General features: G+C 38.1%; 1 protein-coding gene across 8 annotated transcripts in view; it reads right to left on the bottom strand.

Annotated features, from left to right (window-relative positions):
- Nucleotides 1-23,375, bottom strand: part of LOC102091784 (neurabin-1-like) — a 124,171-nt gene that overhangs the window by 43,050 nt on the left and 57,746 nt on the right. For 4 of the 8 annotated variants that reach the window (XM_065068763.1, XM_065068766.1, XM_065068768.1 and 1 more), the window contains 4 exons: nt 19,522-19,595; nt 11,344-11,375; nt 10,623-10,844; nt 10,111-10,234 (listed from right to left, as the gene is read on the bottom strand). The gene's annotated coding sequence lies outside the window, so the exon portion shown is untranslated. Of the gene's footprint in view, nt 1-5,650; nt 5,729-10,110; nt 10,235-10,622; nt 10,845-11,331; nt 11,376-17,554; nt 17,692-19,521; nt 19,596-23,375 lie in introns of all 8 variants that reach the window. The other 4 variants (XM_065068770.1, XM_065068765.1, XM_065068769.1 and 1 more) reach the window with 3 other exon arrangements.

Genomic DNA, 23,375 nt, shown 5'->3' on the forward strand with positions numbered 1-23,375 from the left:
AGGGACAAAGTTGTTGAAACTTTCTTCTATGTTTTCAAACATTGCAGGGACAACGGCATTTCACCAAGACCTGCCACTAGCTGTCTTAGATACACTTGGAAACACCATTTTGAATAAAATTTTAATACAAATAGTTTCACTGTAAGAGCAACAAGTTTCTTATGTTAAGAATATGTAGGTCTTATTTTGAACAAGTAGAAGTGATCATTCTCCCACATCCTCCTGAGGTAGTTCTTCATATAGTGTTTGTCGCTTGGGTTGAAATTGCGGGACTTAACCACCATCTTTCAGTAATAAGGACTGCAAAAGAATACTTAGCAAATGTTTCTTTGGCAAACCAAAGATAAATACAAGGTTGCTCAGCAGTTTGAACACTAGCAGCAGAGAAGGTTCTGCAGGCTGCCCACGGAGCTCAGCAGTAGGTGGGAGACAGTTCAGAAGAAATAAAGGCAAAGCTCAGGAACAACATAATGACAAAGCTCACAGCAGCGCTGAAGCCTGCCCAGGAAAGTCAGAGGCCTTTGTACTGGGTGCTGGCTGAAAGAGGCTGCAGCAGGAAGATACTCTTGTGTTTTGAATTCTCCCATGCTTGAGAAAGCAGGAACTGTAATCACAGATCCCGAAAACAGATTTAATGGCATCAAAGGACTCTTGTTTCCTTACAATTTCCTATCCTAACTAGGAAAACATGTACGGTATTTTGGCTAGCCATGCTGCTTAGGAAGGACAACTATTATGAGGCTCGATTGGTTTCTAATGAGCAAAGACTGAATTGCGTTCTAGGTGAACCAATGTGAAAGAAACAATAGAATTGTTTACAGAAACAATTATTTAAAAGAGCAGAAGAATTCAAGATAAAGACCTACGGAATTTGAGCAAGAAGGTGACGTACTTTATGATTTCTTCATAGCAAATAACTGCAATAAAACCTGGGAAGTACCTGACACATTAAGCCTGTGGTGATTTCCTTGAAAGATGGTGAAACAATGGTGAGTAAGTAAATGGTTTGCACCGAGCAAGAAGCATCTACATTGTGTCATCTAAGCTCATAAAAAAATAGGAGTTTCAAGGTGTACCTTGGCAGCTCAAAATCTTCTTGGGAAAAAAGGGAATCAGTGTTGCAGTATATGAACTCATAAATCTAATTAAGACAGACAAAAAGGAAAATGTTTCCAAGAAAAAAAATAAAACCAAGGGCACTTGTGCAAAGCCAGTTGTTCAAATGGCCACTGAGGTACAGTTTATTTCAGTATTCGCTCTGATTAGAGCCACGTTTGTGCAAACGGAATCAATTTCAATGGTCATCAGAGAGTGATTAAGCACCTTCTGAAAGAAACAATTTTCCTGTGACTACTCTTGTATTGGCTTAACTGTTTCAAATCCCTTTCCTACTGCACTCACTTGCCTGTGCTTATGTTTTGGGGGCAATGTTGACAAAGGAACAAGAGACATTCCCTATGAGTACATCAAAAGAGTGTCTAAAACAGAACTGAGCAAGGAAAAAGACTCACAAGACGTCTGGATGAGAGTGATATTCTGTTATTGGTGTGAAATTATACTGTAAGAAAGATCCAATAAATATGTAAATAGATGAGCTTAGATAAACTGTTATTTCTTAAATGGTTTATATTCTTTCAGCTAGTAAGGACAGCCATCCTTTCAGACTTCAGTTTAACGATTCATGTAGCTAAAATGGGGCATGTATTTAATAGTCTGAATTAATATTTATTGATACTGGAGGATTCCATTTCTGCTGTTCATTCAAGATGAGCATAAGAAAGCATTAAGTACATGTTCTATGCCAAAGAAGTTTGAAATTGGTCTCATCACCCCATTAACATAGTTTAATCAACTCATGAAAATTTTGGTCTTAGGTCTTTTTGGAAACTTAAAAACTTGAGCAAGCAATGCTTTGGCTGGGGGCTGGATGGTAAAGCTCCCCCTCTCTCCATTGCTGGAACCGACCAGGCAGGACACAGCCGAGAAGGAACAAGTCCCTCCCAGAGCAAGGAGGGCTCAACAGCTGGGGTAACAGTCACACGTTGTTAAAGCCGGTGACCAGCCGAGATGAAGAGCCCTGCATGAGACAAAACCACACCTCAAGCATCCATTGCACAACTTAATTCTCTGAAGTTTTAGTCTTTAACAGTTATCTGCTCTATCCACATTTTAGTTTTACCATGTGATTTGAAATGCAGTCACACCAAATGTGTATTTAATCTGTTTAACATGAGCTACATCAGCAGCTTTAAGTAGAACAAATCAGTGGGGTTTTTTATACTTTTGCAAAAAGCCAGGAACAGAAGAAATAACTAAGCATTCAGAGTTCCACAACTATTTCTGTAGATTTATAAGGCTGTATTTTAAGAAAATATTTTCCTATCATTTAGGTGTAATTAAAATGTTCTGGAAGTATTCCAGTCATACTCAGTATAATTTGAACAGCAATTTTGAATTTGAAATAGAGCACCTTCCTTAAGTTTGGTGGGCAATTTTGTGACGTCTATCATTAGAATTAGAAGAGCATTCTGTAATTTTAGAAGACTGTACTTATGTTAAACATAAAACTAAAATAATAAGGTAGCATTTTAAACTTATTACTTTGTAGCACTTCTTCACAAAAATAAGAGAACTAAAATCCAAAATGGTATTTACTGTTCAATAGCCTTTGATCAATGAATGAGAAGCAAAAAATTTCAGAGTAGATGAGGTGACAAGTAATTTGGTAAAGGCAGTGTGGCAATGACTGTGGACAGATATGGAACAAAAATCTGCAAGAAAACACTCAGGGTCTAAATATGGTCTAATCCATGAAGGACATTTCCAAGGCTTAAGGGCTGGGCCAGCCAGGCTGCCATGCAGTACCATGTGAAATAAGGATGTAAAGATATCCTAGAAGAAACAGACAAACAAAAACTGGACCACTGCTAGTGTAGGAGTCATAGTACATAATGGTAAACTAGGGCAGGTTTCAGAATGGGATTCCCCTAACAGCTTGCATTTTGTGCAGAACATGACAGTTGCACAGCAGGACCCTAAAGACTGCAAGTGCTGTGGGTGAAGAAATGCTCTAAAGACAAGAGCTAATTAAATTTGACTCAGTTCCATTCAAATTGAGCTGGATAATGTGGCAATTACTCTACTGCATGCCAGTAGCACCACAGAGAAAGCCTGAGACGTCATTGTGTCTGTCTTTGCCATTGTATATGATTATATGTATGTTCGATATTTATTTTCATTTCTAAAATTGGAGCCACAGTGGTTTGGGTAAGTTAGTGCCTGCTCCAGGTTCTGTTTCTCTTCCCTCAAACTGCTCCCCAGCACATTCAAGAAGCAGCTGGTAAAAATACAGTAGTTCAAGTTGAAACGGCTGACAGCAACGCTGTAATCCTACAGCTTTATTTTTTGTTTCTCCTGCTATTGCCACCTCTGAGCCTCCCCAATTCTCCCATTACTGGAAGACGATATATTTTACAGGCCTAATATGAAATATGTGCTATAACTAGCACTTCGATCAAGAAAAACAATTACTGTTAGTACAAATCCTAACAAGAGTTATTTTTAGCGCAAGTAAGTAAAAACTACACTGTTGCAAGCAAACTTTAGTTAGAAAGCTCTCGCACTGAGCAGTGCTATTAACAAGGTGTCAATACTCAAGTCCTCAGCTTGCCTGCTTCTCTCTCACTGTGGTAATACTTATGCCACAGCAAAATTTAAACATGGGATATGAAGTGGAACTTTAGAAACAGAAGCAGCTCCAGGAAAGGAGAGCTGCCCTCTCCCATTCCCAAACAGGTCTGTCAAGCAAAGCTCCAGGGAGGGGCCAATCTGGTGAATAACACATCAGTGTCCAGCTTGCTGGATTAACTTTCATAAATCAGTAGTTTCTTTGCTGCTTGTTCACTAAGAGACAGGTCCTTCAAGGGTAGGGCTGTCTGCAGAAGGCAGAATTTAATTAATGACTAGTTCCATCGCTTCCTTCTACAGCCCACCCAGGATGCTGTTCTCCAGAAATGCTGTGAATTAATGCCCTGACCACATACCCTGGCCACAGAACCACAAATGTTAAATGCAGTACAACACCACTGGAAAATGCCTTGAGCACAGCTGGCCTGCCAGCACACGTTACTAATGGTCTTTGCAAACTAAAGGGGGTTCCTTACATTAAAGGTCCAAGACACATTAGAGATAAAATTAGAAGAATCTCTTAAGTCTTGAATCTCCAGAATGTCCTAAGCCTCAAGGTAAAACATTTGCAGTTGAATTTCAAACTTATACTAAAAGAAGTCTTTATTGCCAGGAAGGCTGAACAGAAGACGCTTGAGACTTTCCTCACCTTACAAGCCCCATCCCTGAAGCATCCAAACCATCCAAGCCACTTTCCACATTGGCAAATTCATGAAAGAAAAAGAACAAGGGAAGAAAGAAGTTACCACGTTGTAGAATTGTGTGAAACAGTGGCTCAAGACCATGCCAGGTTTCTCAAGCATAATAAGCAGATGCTGGTGTGACAAAGAGGCAGGGGGTCTATTGTAAGAGCATGCCACTGAAATCTGTTGGTACAGAAAAGTCCATCACTGCATTTTTCAGCTGGATAACTGGAGTACTTTTGACACAGCTTTACAGAATTCATGGGATTTCAGGAAACAAAGTTTGTGGCTATTGTTGATTTCACTGATTCCCAATGCAAGAAAGCTTATGCTGTCGTCCTGTCTCTGTGTGCCTCTGAGTGTCTCCTGCCCTGCACGGACTTTTGAAAACTAGCCAGCTGGTTCAACCAGATTTGACACAGGCTGAGAGTTTACAACAATAATTATGTTCCTACCAGTTTTGTAAAAATAGACAGTTGGAGAGAGAGAGGGTAGAAAGAAAGACCTTGCAAGAACAATCAAATGAAAGGTAACAGCAAGAGACCACCCCCTATAAGCCACCAGAGAATCCCATATCAGCCACCCAAGACTGAAACCTGGTGAATGTATTAGTCACAAGAAAAGCCTTATTTTGAAGTTGCATCTTTTTTAAAGCCAAAGTCAGTCAACCAAGAGACACACATTGGGAGGGTAACAGGCTTCTCTAATTCTGGAGTTCACAGCATAATTTCTTAGTCTGATGTGCTGGTTTCTGTCCAACCAACCAGTTATATACAAAACCCGAAGTGTTTCTATATAATAAAAGTGCAATCTTGATCTGAATTATAACCAGGAATGCTATGAAAATCATGTGAAATAAATCCTGCCAACACACAACTATGATTACTTTAAAAAAAAAGTAAATAACTGTGCATCTATGTTGTTTCATAGCATTATTTAAAACACCCTCTGTTAAAATCTCTATATCACAGTTATATCTGTTTATGTATACATAACACACTTATGAATGTATTTTTGAGTTATGAGACAACCTTAAAGCCTTTGAAATGAAGTCCTCATAAAGGTACCTTAATTTTAATATTCAGATTTCCTAGTCTTTTTTAAAAGCTATAGCTATGTGTAAGGAAAGAGATAAGTATACAGAGACTAGACTTTAGATTACATTATAAAGCTAACCTAATGCAGTTTGAAGGCAAACCAGAAACATTCTAACTGAATATCTTTTATATTGAAGTAGTAGTTATGTTAGAAAAAGCAAAAAAGCAGAAGCATGATCTTACACATAGGTGAGATACTTCAGTATTTTCAAATTCTGTCAGTCCAAATATTGCTTGCCATCATTTAGCTTTGGAATATATCTATTACAAAAAAATTATGTTACAAAACCAGAAGAGAAATCTGAAAAAAAATTAGCTTTAAAAATGATCTTTTTAAATAGGTAAGTCTGAACGATAATCGTGTCAAATAAAATAAAAACAAAAGGAGGAGAAAAACCAGGACATAGAATTGAGGTACATGGTATAAATTAGATAACAAAGAGAAGATCATTTAAATCTGATACCTATCAGGACAATTTCTATGATGCTTCCTTGCAATGTATTAGGAAATGTGCATTTTGCAAGCCTTATGTAGACAGAAAATAAGATCCAGTCCCCTACTATTATACTAGGTGTATCTGCAGTTATGTTGGAAATGTGAGGGAAAGGCATTAAAACGGCATTTTATGCAAATCCTAAATTCACATCAACATTTTCAGAGAAATAATAATTATTTTCCAAATCTGTGAATAGCTAAAATAGCTTTAAGGGTAAAAACAAGTAGAATTTAGAGCTTATTTTGACATTTCCGAATCAAAACATTCAGTTTTTATCTTGAAAATAAAGTTCTCATTTAAAAATATTTTAGAGGACAAAATAACTACTAAGTGAAACATTTAGGCTAAAGAAAATATTTTGCATTAACATAAACTGATTTTATTCTTCAGAAAAAAATAGAAAAAACTGCATTTCACTTGAACTGAAGCTTTTTTCCCTTCAATTTTAGTTTAGGTTTTGAATCAAATAATACATTGTCCAGATGTACCAAGAAATAGCAAACTTATGACTGAAGTCTTTCCTACCATAACCCCTGAAGCAAGTGGAAAAAAAGAAACCTGTATTCCCCAAATCCAAGCAAACAAGTGATCTATGAGAAACAATCACCAGTTTTCGTGCTACTCTAAGACAACTGAAAAAATAGTGCCTAGTGAATCAAAGGCATTAACTCCATCAGCACTGGAGACAGACCTGCCAACCACCCGTTCAAAAATCTGATCTAATTTAAAAATTGCTATCAGACCTTTGCTTTCAAGTGCCACTTTTAGAATAGCTTTAAGAACATCTTTAGTAACTGGTGCATTGTCACTGTTTCAGTGACTACTACTAAGGGATTGACTTTGACAGTGTATTGATGTAATAAGAGATATTTAAGACGTGCATCAGTACTCTCTGGGAAGATAAATAAAGCGTTTGTTCCTTTTATTGATAGGCTGGAGTTTCTAACGACACAGGAGATGGAAGCAGACTGGCTGATTTCCTGGGCGTCTCAGCTGGAGCTATTTCAGAGTTTGGTTCCTAGGTTTTCAGACTGCAAAGCTTGTTTTGTGCTTCTTATTTTCTGAACAGAAGGATGAGAGGTTATTCACAGCGACTTCTAAATGTAGGAATTATCACTGAGAGGTAATTACTAAACTGAAGTACCCTCAAGTAAATGCGCTTTAGAAACAAACTGTTAAAAAGATCACTCCTACATCATTCTTAGTGTTATTCCTACAGCATATAAGGGATAAAACATTTATTCCTCTATCTTTATTTAAGTAGTAATGTAGTACTCTACTAGTGGCCATAAGGCAAGTTATTGCCCTCAAAAGGTTCTGTTCCTGCATTTAGTACCTTCTTACGCCATGATCCTTAATATTTTCACTATCACTTTAAACAATAAGAATGTCTTGGGGATTAATCTAAAGAACACTAAAAAATTGAAAAACCACATTCCCTCTGAAATCAATGCACTTTTGATGAGGTTCATGAGCAGAGTCCTTGACAACCACCCCACACAGTCACTCGGCATGTCTTTGCCTCCAAGCCAGTGCTGAGGCAGCGGTTCACCATCCCTGCGGTATCACCTGTAACGCTGAGCTGGTGAGCGCAGCCTTCCACCAGCGCTCAGAGGGCAGGTCCCAAATGTCACAGCACAGGATGCAAAACACAGCGATTCTCCAATATAGCTGTGCTGAATCACAGGATATGAAAGACAGCTTCACTTTTATTATAGACTTTCTCCATGCTGAGGTTTAAACCTCTAATAGCAGAGTTACAGGCTGAGCCTGTAAAGTTGTACTTTAATATGGTCGTAACAACTGCAATTTAGGTTACAGAAAGGCTGATTACAGCTACTTGGTTTAAACATGAAAATAAAACCGCAGAGCTGCTCACATGGATGTCTTATGGGGTGAGTAGATGAGTACAGCAAAACATCACAAGACCTAACAGGAAGGACAGTAGATTCAACAGAATATTTGCCCTGAGGCACAATCTAACTCTGATATATTTATTGAACCTATAGCTCTAGGTGTATATTACCATACCAAACACCAGCGAGCTGGAGATCACAGCCCTGTGGCGAAACGGGCCAGCAAATTAAACTACACTGTGTTTGTAATCACAGCTTTCCAAAGACTGGTGTCCTAATGAGACTTTGGAAGTGTCCACATACTCAGACCTACCAGCAAAAAGCAAGTCCTTGTATCCTGCTAACATGTCCCATTTGCAGGTCACACAACACCCTGGCGTGCCTTTGGAGGGACTGGTTCAGAAGCATAGATGTGCACTGGATGATTTTCGCTGTGAGTCTTTCCACTAAGTTGCATCCCTGTGCTAGGGCTGACATTCCAAACCACTGAGCATTTTCAAGCAGCTGTTCATTTCTTAATATGAGGAATAGTGAGAAAATATTTCTTACTCCCAAGCTCCTAAGTTTCTTCCTAAAATTACTTCTGTCTGAGATGCAGACTACATAACATTCAGCTCTCCAGTAATAAGAGCTCATGTGCTTTAATTGTTTGAGAAATAGGAGATTTTTTCTTACTATTATTTTTCAGCTCTTATTTTCTGACCCAAAAGACTTCCCAATACAGCCTAAAGTTAGAATTTTAAATTAATTAAACTGATGTAATTTCTGGTTTGTTTTACTTTCATTAATTTGATTTTTTTCTGTTTGTGAGAGCTTTGCACACAAGGGTCTAACTACCCAGATTTTCAGGAAAAATATAAGTATCAGTTCCATAAACATAGCAACCCCCTTGAAAACTATTCCAAAAATAGTATCTTTCAAGCATGTGTGAAATACACAAAAGACATGTGATGTGGAAAAGAAGTTGAATCGAAATAAATGGCAGTATGCCATGCTCTGCTAATAAACTAAGTTGATTTACTTAACATTCAATTTACATTAGACTTCACAGATGTTCAAAATATAAGCAAGTTAACTCTATTAGAATTAAACTCTGCAGATTTGGCCTCAGCACGTGGTAGGGCTTCTCTGCGTGCCACAAAGACTTAGCTGACATTCTGCAAACTGCGGCCGACCTGCTGTGGTGGTTGTACTTGGTGCAGATGCTTTCCCTCACACCCGTCTCAGGTGATGGGAATGAGCACGGCTCTGCCCACACTGGAACCACCCCCAGAAGCATCCGGGAGAAATCTGACCTTCATTTCTGTGGTGTAGGGATGTTTAGTAAAAGCACAGGATGGGAGTGCAAGAGTAAAGTATTCTCTTTAAACTTGTTTGACTGGTATCTTAGTGAGATATAAAGCCTTTATTAGATGTCACTTGGTGAGAGCTACATAGTTTGTTCATTGTTCTCCTTAGCTTATTCCTAGGTAATAAAAGCCTACAGTCATAAAAAGTCAGCATTGTGCCGCATCACTAAGTTTCTTTTGTATTTTAATGCAGAATTACATAGCCTGCCTATATAACAAAAAAAAAAAAAACAACCCACACCACCAACAAAAATTCTTTAAGTCATCTTCTCTTTAAGGTAAGATATGGTGACTCAAAGCTCCTTCAAATCAGTGCGAAAAGACTTCCTCACCCATCTGTCATGATGACGTTCATGTGAGGAAAACTGTAACACATCACAGCCCTGGCCTTTGCTACATTGTCTGCACTTTGTAATCTGCCCACTAACCTCTCCTCCCTGTGAGCTGCTTGTCGTGCTTCAAGCCCTGAGGTAGGCACCAGGATAAAAATACGCAGAAAACGTCTTTCTTCTTACTTCAGGATTAATTGAATTAGGACACACAAAATACAAAATTTTCAATTCAGAACAAGCTGAATTTTTAAATGGTTAAGAAAAGATTTAATCACCAAAATAAAAAACAATTACCATCTTCCCATGGCAGTTATTTCTGTCCATGATATTGTAACTTAGCGAGAAAACTGTTTTGGAAAATACCCCTGCAAAGAAAAGCACTTAGACACAGAATAGATTTCAAGTCGATAGGTGTATCTGGCTTGTCTTTGCTGGGTTTATGGACTGTGGAGCAGATTCACAGTTTGCGTAGATAACTGAGTCTGAAACTCTATTCAGCCCTCTGTTTTACCCAGCAGGTGCAGCCATCAAAGTAGCCTCATCACATCTCAACGAAAACTATCATTCTACAGAACATATTTAAATGCATTGTGGAAATTTTTTACATACCTCATAGCTTCACTCTTTATCTTCACCAAAATCTGTATTTTATCCTATTCTGGAGGCCTCTTTCTGTTATGCAGTCATTTCGTCAGTCTGTCTAGACCACAATGTGAGGTCATCATCATTCCATCTGTTAAAATTGTTTGGGTTAGTGTGTCTGCAACTCAGTTCAGCTCAAATGTTATTAGAATGTCCTCAAAAATGAGGGTAAGCCAGGCCAAGTCACACTTCCCAAGCATACTACAGGTAATTGATCTACTATTGCAGGTAATATAGATAGCATTTTGATGTAGGTTTATTATAGAAGTATTTAGAAGGCATCTCAAGCTATTCTTGAAATATTTTCATCTGACTATCTGAATTCACATAAAAATTTGCATATTTGAGTGGCATGGACTTATTTAATTTATACTACTGGTACAAATGTGGCAAAAATGCCTGTAACCTGAGGACCGATGTCAGAGGAAAAAGCCATATTTTGATACTCTGTTTCATGTTGAGTAAGACCTTGCACATACCAGCCCACACTCTCAGCGAGGTGATGGGGAAGGGAAGGGACCGCTCAGGGTGCGTTGTGAGGGTGCTGGCGGGACCCCTCCGTCTGTGGCTCCAATGAACGGCGTTGCCATGCCAGTAACAATTGTTTACATACATGTGTTGCAGAAGAAGGCAAAGAAATACACTGAATAAGGGCTTCTTTATCACACTTTGGAGTCCAACAAGGTGATTAGCATCTTGTCCTACAGAAAAATACAACAACATTTGAAGTAAATTTGAAGTAAAACATTATTTCTCAACTGTTCTGCCAATGTAGGATACTCTAATTAAAGAACAACGGTGCTATCTGTGAATATCACTCTCACTAAAAGAACATCAATAAGGAAATACTGGACAATTTTTAAACCCAAAAGAGCAGTAGCTTTACTTTTTTTTTTAATTTTTTCATTGTATTACATATTTTTTAAAATTAGATTTTTAAAACACATACTACATGAAGAAATAATGAGTAGCACTAGATACAGTATCTGTTGAATTTCTCGTGAAGTTAATTTTTTTAAGTGAATATTTTCTAAACATTGCTGCTACTTGTTTCCAAGAAAACCTAGGCTTTATTTACTTCCATATTTTCACTATATAACTGTATTTAGTTAGACATTCCTCACACAAACCATATTCTCATAAATTAAATTTTTTAAAAAATATAAGAAGAAAACCAGAAAAACTTACCAAAGTTCTTACCTGAACATTGAACAAGCAGCCTCCAGGTTTATCTGCAGAGAGAAAAATGCACTTCAGAAAGAAAACTGAACTATTGCTAGATGTTTGCACAGATACAAGTTAGATCCTCAGGGTATTTTTAATCTGTATTTTCTTAAATACTGTAATTGTGTTGACATTTGTAGAAGTCTGTCTTGTTAGGTCACTTCTATTAAAGAAAATGTGTCTCAAATAGTCTCAAATGTACTTAGTACAATTCACATCTGGCTTTTTAGAGGACAAGCTCAATTAAGCAACCATTTCACACTTGCTGCAAAACAAAATACTCTCTTAGGAGCTGGAGAAGGAGACAGGAATGACTCCAGCAACCTGACCTTTAATGACAATGGAGGTGCAGGGAATTCCTTGTCTTGGCAGGGGTGAAGTGCCAGTGCCAGCAAATTGGCAAGTCATCTGTGTCCATCTGAAGCACCTGTGTCGTGGCAGCACAAACATACTTTGCTTCACTGCCCCAGAGGGTGGAGGGTAACAGAGTTGGAGTTGTGAGGGAGCAGGGATGTCTCCTCATTGCATCGGGTCTCCTTAGCAAGAAAAGCCACGTTGCTCCCTGCTGAACTTTCTCCATGAGGGTGTTAGGTAGGCACATTATTTGGTCAGCTTGATTTCTTTGTTATTTTCCCTGCCCTTTGTCTCATCAAACTTAGAAATTATTTCTATGCCTTCTAGAAGAGCTGGTGTAAAGAGAAAGCTGCCATTTCAGCCAGAATGTTGCAGGACTAGATTTTTTAAATGTGTTTTCTCAGGGGCGGGAATTTACGTTGACCTCTCCACCCTGCCCCTGAAACATCTTTTTCTTTGTGCAAGTTTTGCCTTCAAATTGTGTTGAGTGTTGTACACCTGCAGACATATCCTTATTTAAAGAGCAGAAAATTCCCGGATTGTGTGCAGAGATATTGCTAAGTAATCTGTTCATTTCTTTTCTGACAAATCCTATTAGTTAACTTCAAAATACCTTCATCTACTTAAACTACAGTAATGCCAATTAGTTTCAAGGCCAGTATGAACTGATATCATTTTTGGGAGGCTGTGATTTTCAACTGGCAGCAAATGAATGAAATCAAGGGGAGAAAAAAGTTGATTCTGTGCCAGCACTTGGGATATCTGTTCTGTTGATTGACTATCATCCACCACTAGCAGATGTGCTATAAAAGGAGATGAAATTCATTGTTAACATGTTGCTTGGTGGCCAAAGCCAATTACAGAATGGAGAACTGAGCCTTTGCAATAAAATAATTTGCATATGGAAATTACATGTATTTCCATAGAGTGACAAGTATTTTCAAACTGCTTAAAAGAAGGTTTAACTAAACTCATTTTACGTAAGTATGCATTAGCATAGCTCCTTATTTCATACACAGTACAGAATTTTTCTGATACTTCATTTCTCACTGGTCATATTCCTTTATTTTCATAAATGTTTTCCAAGATAGAATACATTTTGATACCTCACATTAAAAGTGTATAATGATCACTACGAAGGGAAAAACTACTATTACTATTTTTTTAATTTTTACACAAGATAAGGGGTACATTTTAGACAAAAAAGTACTTATGAGAGTAGTCTGCTGCTGAAGAACAGCTTTGCTAGCAAATATTTGACCAGCTTGAAAAAGGACCCTGCGTTTCAAGGGAAAATATTTCCATTTTCAATACATATTGCTACTTCGTTCTACTTTGCCCACCGGCATAGACAAGAATCACTGATGCCCACTGGTGCCTGGGGGCCTGGCTGTACCACTCCCCAAGGCACCAAGCCCCTGGGGCTCTTGGAGTAGCTTGAACATTGCAGCATTTCATGGAAATGGAAGCCATTCAGTGTTTCTCTTCTGAGAAAGAAAAATTGTGGTTTTGCTCCCTTACCTAAGTATTGCAGCAGTAAAATAATATGTTCCACAAGACTTCAGAAAAATATAATCTGCTAAATGGAGCATCATGAGATTATTTCCCCTAGGATAACATTATTCTTTGAAAGTTTGGGAGACCTATGTTTCTCTCTTGAAGAAAATCACTCATCTCTCCCCTGCTATCTTTGCAAAGTACCCTTTCCTATGGAAAAATACAGTTCTACAACTGCTTACTTTTTAGCCAGACATAGAATGGGTTCAAAGTGAATTACAGGCTGAATGTGACAGTCTGTTCTAGCTGTTTTGTGATGTTTTGCATGACAAGTACTGGGACTATCAGCCAACACTGTGATGCCTGGATATAGTAGATAGACTTGTATGTGTTCAAGTCATAAATTGATATGAAGTAGAAGCAAATGAAAAATAAGGAAAAGGGGTGGGTGGACAAAGTAACTAAAGCAAACAGATTAGTCACTTAGAATGACTACAGTTGGTAGCTTATATTCTGCTTCCTGCTTTATTCACATTGACTTTTAGGGAGTAAATGACAGCAATATTTGGTCCAATTTGGGAAGGTTAGGCTTCGCTTGTTTTCAGGCTTCTCTGTGTGTGGAAATGAACAAGAGTGTGAATTACCGCAGCTACTTTTTATTTTGGAAAACAAAACTGAACAATTCTTGGAAATTGGGCATGGAGGGGAAGTATTCCATGTATTCCATTAATCAGATTGCCATTAACAGTTTCCTCCGTGAAGAGGCTAGGTTAAAGAACAAGGTGAAAATCTCAGAACTGAGCTAATTCCATTCTAGTTCTACTTTTGCTGCTAACTGACAAGGGAAAATGAGCCCTGTTCAGAAATCTTATTTAAAAGTCTATTCACTTATTAAATAAAAAACAAGCTTTAAAAGTAAGAGGTGAGTGGACTTGATTGATGGGAAGGCCTTGTGAATGCCTTGGGAAGGAAAGGTCTTAAAGAGCATCAGAATGCCTGGAAGTTGGATTTGTTGACCCAAAATGATGAACATGTTTCTCACAGTGACTTACACTGTTGGCCACTTGAGTCAAGTTATCATACTTTTTGGGAGAAAGTAAAACTATTTTACTAAACAAGCCATAAGTTGCGTGATAAATGTGCTTACAGAAAAGATTTTTTTTCTAGGAACTGTTCAAAAAGCAATCATTTATGGTTCTTTTCTTTTCACTGGTAAGTCCTGCATAATATACAGTAAAGGGGGGATAAATTCCACACCCCACCAAACCAGAGCAACTTGTTATAGCATACTGCTTACGGGGTAGCGGATTTTAGAATCAATTATTTGTGATAATAATTAAAAAAGGTATTTAAGATATCTACAATTCAACATAGATTTTGCCAGGCTTTTGTGGCTAACAACACCTGGTATTCAAAGCACACAGAACAAAAGTATGCATGCCCAATTATATAAGAACTAACTTTGCTTTGAATGGAAGTTTCCAAATATAAAACACATTAGCAAAAATATGTAACTTATAACTGATTTCTGCCTATATCACAAAGTTTCATAATGAAAAGGAAATGAGGAGAAAACAAATACAAAACACAAAAGAATGAGTCAGAATCTGATCTTGTGCTGGCAAATATCCAGAGTGTTATAACTGATTTTAGTAAAACTGAGATTAGAAACTCCCCCATGTAGTGCAATAAATTGGCCCAAGAGATGAGAAATATAATTCCAGGTCATTCCTCGATGGCCAGGAGATAACTGTTGAGCTGTGCAGGAAGCTTGCTAAGCATTACGCAATGCACAGCTATACAAAAATAAATCTTTAGTACAGCTGACATTTGATGAGGGAGATTGAATTCTATTAAAGATCTTTACATCTGAGTAGGAGGCAACAGGAACAATCTCTTTTCCAAACAGCTCCAGGATGCTGAATAATGCTGATGGGATGCAAGGATACTGAGCATGAAAGAAAGACTTCTGCATTCTTTTTATGGAACATAAAGAGTAACCAAGTTAGTAATTTAGTTTTGCTTTATTTTAAGTCAATGGTTTAATTTCTTTTGAGACACCCACTGGCACTGAAAAATACACTGTGCATGTCTGAGTTGGGTGGTGGGAGGAGTGAAGCTTATTAACATTTAAATAGATTTATCTGAGCACTAAAATGGATATGCTAAGTAAATGGCTGTGCCAGGGAAACTGATTCTACCAAGTGAGCTAAGAAGACAAAGGATCACCTGATGAAGATGATGAGAGTTAGCTTTCAAAAACAATTAGAGATTATGGAAGGAAATGTCACTTACCATTTTAGGTAAATGGTGGAACACCAGTAATTTATATAAGACAGAAGAACAGCAATAATTGTAAATGTCAAAGAAGACCCTAATTATGCATGTAGGAAGGGGGAATTCTAACTTAAACTAAAAAAAAAAAAAATGCTCAAGCGTGGCAACAAAATGGGAACGGGGAAATTTAGAATATGTTTTCAGTTATTTCGCTGAGGTCTGCAGACTTGCTGCACCAGCTAAAATTTCTGGTATCTGCACAAATTTTGCTGCTATCATGTCCCTGAGGAGGGAAACAGAGAAGAGCCTGCTAAGAGACACAGATGTGGAAAACCTATGCTTGCTGATATCCTGGGGAAAGGAGAGTGTGTACATCTTGTGGCCGTGGGTCAGCTGCCCTCTGTGGTTCCCTTTCTACAAAGTAGCAGCAGACAGAGCTGCGGGAAGCATGAGAAGACACCAGAGTTCTCTGAGAGGAAGGGGCTCAGGTGCAGCAGCCCAAGGTGCCTCTGCCAGCAGATGCTTCACCACAGCGGGGACAGAGGCACCAGCACATGTGCAGTTGAGTGCCTTCCCAGCAGAGAAAGGCATCATGTGGTCTAAAGCAAAGATGTGCTAAAGTAAAAGTCTTTGTTCCCAAAGGTGTATTTTTCCCCTTTAAGAAATACACAGCAGAGACCTGTGAACATAAATAGCATGGACCTATGAACATAAACAGCATAAGCAACAGGGTAAAGAAAGTAAATCTGGGGAGCTCCAGGGCCAGGACTAAAGTAGAAATAAAGGGAATGAAGCATGTCCAATGAAAAGGGATGAGGCAGTTTATTCCAATAGATGTGGAAATCTGCCAAGCTGAGATTTGCCACAACAGGCACTGGAAGTCTTCAAATGAACAGGCCTGGGAAGCACTGCAATTACTGCGCCTTGGTTCAGCTCACATGCCGCACATTTTAGAAAGCTAAATGCCTATCACATGTTTCTTGAATAGCATCCCTCATCAAAGCTCCATAACTGTTTCTAACAAGGAAGCTCAGAAATAGGCTCATATGCTTACTAAATCATCAATTCTGCTTGATTAAAAAAAGAACAAGGAAAAAAAAAAACCCTCAGAAAATTACATTAATAACATCAAATGGGTTTATTTTCAGTTCATAAAAATACTGCATAAGCTCTTCACAATTCAAAAATAAAGTCATTGGAAGTAAGCCTAATTTCAGTTTTGTGAAGGTCAATATTTCAAGAACTATGCGTTTGAGTACATTTGGGGCATTTAATAATATTCATGTTTTTCCATGGTGATTTTTAGATTTTAAATAACATACTGACAGCAATATTAAAAGTTTAACAGTTAAGGACTCAATCATTTATGTTGGTAGTGTAAGGGTACTTAGCAAAAACAATTCCACAGATTACGATCTATCTGGTAGATTTTAATACTCAATTAGAACATACTATAAAGAGAGCTCTCTAAGAGCTCTTTTTAAATTAAAAAATACGCAGAAAATTCCTCAGAATAGAGTTATTTTATCTTCATTTTTAACTTTTAATATGGTATTCAATTATCATATAAAGTTAGACACTTAGACTAGGAAAGCTATTCTTTAGTCTTTCAAAATTATATTTGTTCTTTGGAAGATGGTGTTTTGTCAAAAGAAGACTATTTGACTGCTTCTGTAAAGAATAAGAAGGATTAACACATTTTCATCATTTGTACCCTGCAAAGCTCTGATAGAATGATTTAAATGTTTGCTTTCTTGAACAATTAATACCTTAAGCTATTCTCTACTCCAGGGATGATCAGCAGAAGACTTCAGAAATATTTCTCATCAAGCAGCCATCAAGCAAAATCAGTTTAAAAGGAAATTGTGATAGTATTGAGAGACTGCCACATAAGGTCTACCTGTTTCCCTAGGAATCACACCCAAATGGATTACTAGCTTGGAGTTCATTTTTAAGCAGGTCATAGACATTCTGCAGCTTGCCACCATTTCAGACAATCCCTTGCTAAACAAACAAACAAATCTCAGAACTGAACTATTGTGCTGTACCATATGCTTACCGATCCTTAGGAAAAGTTGCGGACCTAGATATTTCAGTATTACTCTCCTACTGTTATTAAATCTTTCTGATATTCTCTGGTGTTCTTCTGGATCTGGCTGTCCTAAATAATGTTGCTTTTTCTCATGTTTCTTTTTACTGAATCAGAAAAATATGAAAAAAATATCAGTCATCACATACAGTTATCTGGAACAACAACATATATTTGCTGTGCTCATTATTTCATTAAAAGATTCATACAGGGAGAAAAAAAATCCCAGTTCCTGACATGTATTGGGTCAACATATTGCTGTTTGTATGCAATAACCTATGAGGTAATTTCTAGATAACCTTTACTTTTAAAGACAGATGGAAAAAGAAGAACCGTCAGGATTTGCAGTAGGAAGAATGCTAAGCAGTCATTCATTTTGTTACAGATGTTAAACACAGAGGTGCTTCTAAATTACTTCCCGATTAAAGACTTCAGTGCATGATTTTAAGTACTGCTGTACTTACAACTAGGAGCTATTTAACTATGATCTGCGTCAAAGAAAAATGCCATTCTTTGGCTTTCCATTTGCAGAAAGATTTAATTATACTTGCAAGGTTCAGGCTTTTTTAGAAGCAGAAAACATTTCCAGCTATGTTCCTGGATTTCTGGCTGTGCTGCAGCTCTGCTGCTGCATACCCAGAGGCCAGTACAGCTGAACATGGAGGGACTGTCTGTGTGACCAGTACTGGTATAGGGCTCACTTTCTAAATGGGTTGGCTTTGCTTTTACTCCATAGTCCTCCAATGATTCTGAGATAGGGAGTGTATCTGTCCTGCTCTAGGGATACTAACGGATCCTGTAATACCTCGTGAGGTTGCTTTGAGAAGGCTTTGCAGAAACCATTAAAAAAGCTCTCAGGACCCCTTCTGGGTCAGCACTGTCATCCAGGAGTGTGGCTGGCTGGACATAACCACCAAATAGGTGATCCCTCAGGTGCTTGGCTGAAATTGTGGCTGCTGATCTCAGCACCGCTCCAAACCAGTGGGACAAAAGCGTACTTGGTTGTATCTATCTACTGCATACAGGTACTGCTGAGTGAGAAGCATAGGCATAAACTCATGGTATACCTTTTAAGCAAAGAAAACAGCACTAGTAGACAACAAACAGTAGTCGTCAGGCCCAGCTATACAGAATCACTTGAGAACTGCCAAGAACAGAGAATGATCTTTTTCCACAATTTGTATTACTCTTTTTGTGTGTGTGTGTGTGAAAAAGTTGATACGTGAAAATAAAACTTGATTATTTAAATACACTAATAATGGTATTTTTGCTTTGTAGCAAGACATAAAATATGGCTAGGAGATGTTTTGATTCTTGCAGGAACCAGAATTAATTTTATTACACCTGGAAGAAGTAGAAAATAGTCAGAATTAGGTTTTTACGGTTAATGACGCACACACGGTACCAGTGCTTGTATGGCTTGCTTCATGTCACAGCCAAGCACCAAGACATTAGTTTTAAATGTCAATAAAGTTCTGAAAGCAATCAAGGCTAATTCCTGAGAATACGCTAAACCTTTTTTATTCTTGTGGTTTGCAGTTCTAGAAACAAAACCAGAAATGTGTTGTGTTGTAACTGGTTGAGCAGACTAGGGAGTGATGTGGTTTTGTGGTTTCCTTAGTTGTACCGGGAACTAACCAAAATACCCACTGGTCTTCTTGCCATGTCATTCTCTTTATTACTTTTCTTGAGTCATTACTACACATTACAATATGAAAAGGGAACATCTTAGACACTCTAATTTGTTTCTTGTTTCTACCTTCATTATATTTAACTTCTCTTTTACAGTGGACTTCAAGCTTGCACTGTAAGGATAGTTCAAATGTCACTATTGAGTCATAATCCAACATGTCATAAAATTATAAGATGTTAAAGATTAATCTCAGTGCACAGTGTGACAGCATAAAAGCATTAATACGTATACACTCAGCTCTTACCCTTATACTATCTTGCTTTGAATTTCATGGTGACCACGTCTCTTTATGGCATCTTCCTCATGCAAGCAGGAAATCTGAAATAGAAGAGAGGGAACTAAATTAAATTTTGCTCCTGAAAATCATTTTAGTAGAACAAATATTTCCAGTTGCATGTATCAAAATGAACAAGTGAATTGCAGATGAGTTGGAAATTATTTAATGTTCAAAATACTTTTGGTTCATGAGATGGTAGCATGGGAAAGCATCACTAAGGTTGTGCCCTGTTTTATTCTTCACAGGTATTAGATGCTAGTGACAGGATAACAGGCTAAGACAAACCATTGATCTGAACTAATGTGGCTTCTGGAGACGTTAAAGAGAACTTTTGTTAAGCTGAAAGAAAGAAAGACTCATGAAGGGGAGTCTGAAGTAAATGCAACTCAAACACAACTCCTGATTTTGGAAGCAAAATCGCAGATACTTCAGAAAGAAACACAAATTTATGAATCAATCCAGTATTAAAAAGAACTTGAGAAATGGATTTTAGATGGATGATAAAAAAGGAAGCCAAGCCAGAGTGTCTTGTGGATAACATTTCTGGCTAGGCTAAGGTTCTGTAGAACGGACCTGCTCCTCAGAAATAATGAGTTAGCCATGTATGTAATCAGTTAGAAATGTTAAATATGTTCTGCAAAACACGTCCCACTCTTTCAAGACATATATACTGCCATGTGAGATTATGATTTCAAGAGTAAAATTTCCACACAAAGGAATACAAAGGAACCAGTGAAACTTCATGAGGTTCCTAGTTGTTCTTGGCCCAAAGATAATCCAACTTTATTTAAATTAGACAGAAAAGAATACCTTATATCAGAGGAGTGAAGTTTACATATATAAGCAGCTGCACCAACTGCTGAATATTAATATCACCTTGGGAATCAATATATTGTCACTGCAGGGTGGACATGATTTACTATGTTCTGACAATTACCACTTGCACTTTTTATTTCAAGCCCACTGTTTCAGAGTCATTTATGGGGAATTAATCAAAGGGGTCATATCGGCGGCAAATAACTGATAAGGGCTCTATGAGATTAAACGAAATTATTTGTACATACATTGAATAAAATAGTCAAAAACACATCAGAAAGCTTTATTAGTGTCACCTGCTCAGGAATTTTGTATGATGAAAGACAAAAACCTTAATGGCAAAATTTAACAAGCTTTGTGAGAAAATAAAATTATCTTTGACTTAACTTTAGGTGAGGCAAGTAAAGAAAATGCTAGAAGAATGCCAGAAGGCTGACTTCATAGTGAGTGGGAAAGAAAACTTCCCCCAAAAAAGCTGGCTGTCTCTAAGGTACAAGATCATACCAAGGCAGTTCGTCATACACAATTTTTAGAGCCTTTCCTATAATAGGAAGAAAAACAATTGAACAAACCCAGAGTGGGCCTTGATTCTCTTGAAGGGAACTTTCTGTTGACAGATGCAGAATGTGCTATGGGGTCATGAAAAACATCAGATGCAACAAGAAAATACCTTTCTCAAAGGAGTTCCCTCTGTACAAAGTAGACATGAAAGTCCTAAAGAGAACTGATGTTCAATAAGAGTAAAGCAATGCCTAAATTCTGTTGTTGAAATGCTGCTTTCCATAATTTGAAGCAAGGTTCAGTAAAGAGTGTAAGGACCACCCTGTCACCTCAGACTCAGAGAAATAACCACTGCTATTCTTGTACAGATTCGTGTATTTGTGGGTGCTCAGCTGGAGGCTGGTGGTGGAACTGAGGATTCCCTGGCTCTGAGCAAGGGGCCAAGGCCCTTACAGAGCCAGGACAGAGGCTGTGCTTTGTCTTCCGACTTACGATGCCCAAGCAGCAACGTGACCTGAACACAAAGGAATGACAAAAAGAGCACAGTCAGCAGCAGAGTGAGCAGAAACAGCTTGATGGGACAGGCTGTAGACAGGGGCATCTTACAGGATTTGAGCAAAGGAATAATGCTGCAGGAACCAGGGGCAGAATGTAACCATTAAAGAAGCCTTACTCCCCAAACTGCTCTGTAGGACTCAGCAGATGAGTGCTGGGGTTTACAGACACTCTGCATAAATGCACTGGCAAAGTAGGTGGTCCAAGCTGGAAAAAATAGCATTCTCTAGCTTTCTGTTGCTCTTTGAACTCAACTAGCAAAGGCTTAAAAAAGTAGATCTAAAGGTCTGGTACTGCTGATGACCCCTTTCAAGCACGTAAACCAAAACCATGCTTCCATACAGTTAAAATCTGGTTTTATCCAGCAGATTTTATTTTTGTAAATGCAGGAAATTTCATCTGAATATTGTACTTCATGTGCATGTTAAGAATAAATAAAATTGATTGCGAAGTCAAACACTTAAAAATTAGAAGCAGCCAGAATTAGAGTTGTCTGTGTAGCATTAATGTGTGCTATGTTAATATTACCTTCATCATGATTTAATTTATAATTTCAGGAGCAGACTTTTTCCCCTTACTTTAATTTACTTACAATGGATAAAAGCATGAAAACAGACTGCTAATACTATCATCAACCATATATGTACTAAAAGTATGAATAGGATGTGCAAAAAGAGCCTGGATTAGATACAACAAAAACTTCTAAGATTATTAATTTACTTTAGGAGAACACTGCCTCTTTCCATAAGGGTCAGAATCTAGTCTTAGATTCATATAAAGTTTTGTATTATAACAAGTTACTCTAGATAAGGAACTGCCGGTCAACCCCCTTTCTACGCCATCCACAGGGTTTTGTTGGGGCTGAAATAGCATCTTCTGCCAGCGTGATATATCTTGTTTTTAAAGTTCTTGTTTTACTCCTTCTACTTTTTAATATTACTTTAACAGGTATGCCAGATACCAGTGGTATGATCTAATTTTGGTTCAATTTAAATTTTGTAACAGAAATAGTACACTTCTGCCTCAGTACTGTCTCCTCAATCACCAGCATCAGTGCTTGACCGTTTTCATGGCCCACACAGTCCTGCCACGTAATTTGACCGCACCACTGTCCATTAGTCCTCTCTGCCACCAAGAGAGGTGGTAGAAAGGTGATTTTGTTGACGAATGCAGCTTTCACCAGAAATGCACCTGGAGTGCAGGTGCCTTCATTGGGAGATGAAGATGGTAGCAGCCCATCAGAACAGCTCCCGCAACGGAGAAACACTCGTGGGGCTGTGGAGAGGCTGGCAAAGCCGGATCCTGCCATATTCTCCCTAAAATAGTAAAACCTCTTTGAATGACGGAGCTTTTGTGAGTTGGTACCACTTCCACGGTTAATACAACACTTCCAGGAAAACAATTAACACCCCCAATATTCTAGTTGGTGCCCAGCAGCTGAGGCAGAGCAGGGGCACACACTTGTGAAGCGCAGATGATCGGCACCTCACCAGCCTGGACCAGACCCTGCACAAAATGGGTCTGTCTGTCCTGACTGACCCGCACAGACTGTCTGTGAGGGTGGCAGTGGTGCTGAACGCTGCCCACCCCAGCTGTGGCCAACCGCCCTGGCTTTTTTAAAACTGCATACAATATAAAATACAGTTTGGGTTTTTTGTTCCTGAGGAGGTTTCTATCTCCTTTTCAGACATAGAAACAAACAGCACCATTTCTGCAGCTGGAATTCTCTTCCAGTAGTGTATGAAAATTATTTTTCTTCCTCATGCTGAATTCCTGGTATTGAAACATCATCTCCCTCTAACCTGAGTTAATTTATATTTAAAGTTTTGTTTTGCCTTTTCAGCCTTTTAAAACTTTCATTAAAATGTTTACCCAGTTCTCCAAATTATGTTAGTAAGCCAGGGCACTTTATTTGTATTTGTTTGTATAAAGTCTTCAGTACATGAACA

This window comes from Columba livia, chromosome 7, assembly GCF_036013475.1.
Source record: "Columba livia isolate bColLiv1 breed racing homer chromosome 7, bColLiv1.pat.W.v2, whole genome shotgun sequence".
NCBI classification, from domain to species: domain Eukaryota; kingdom Metazoa; phylum Chordata; class Aves; order Columbiformes; family Columbidae; genus Columba; species Columba livia.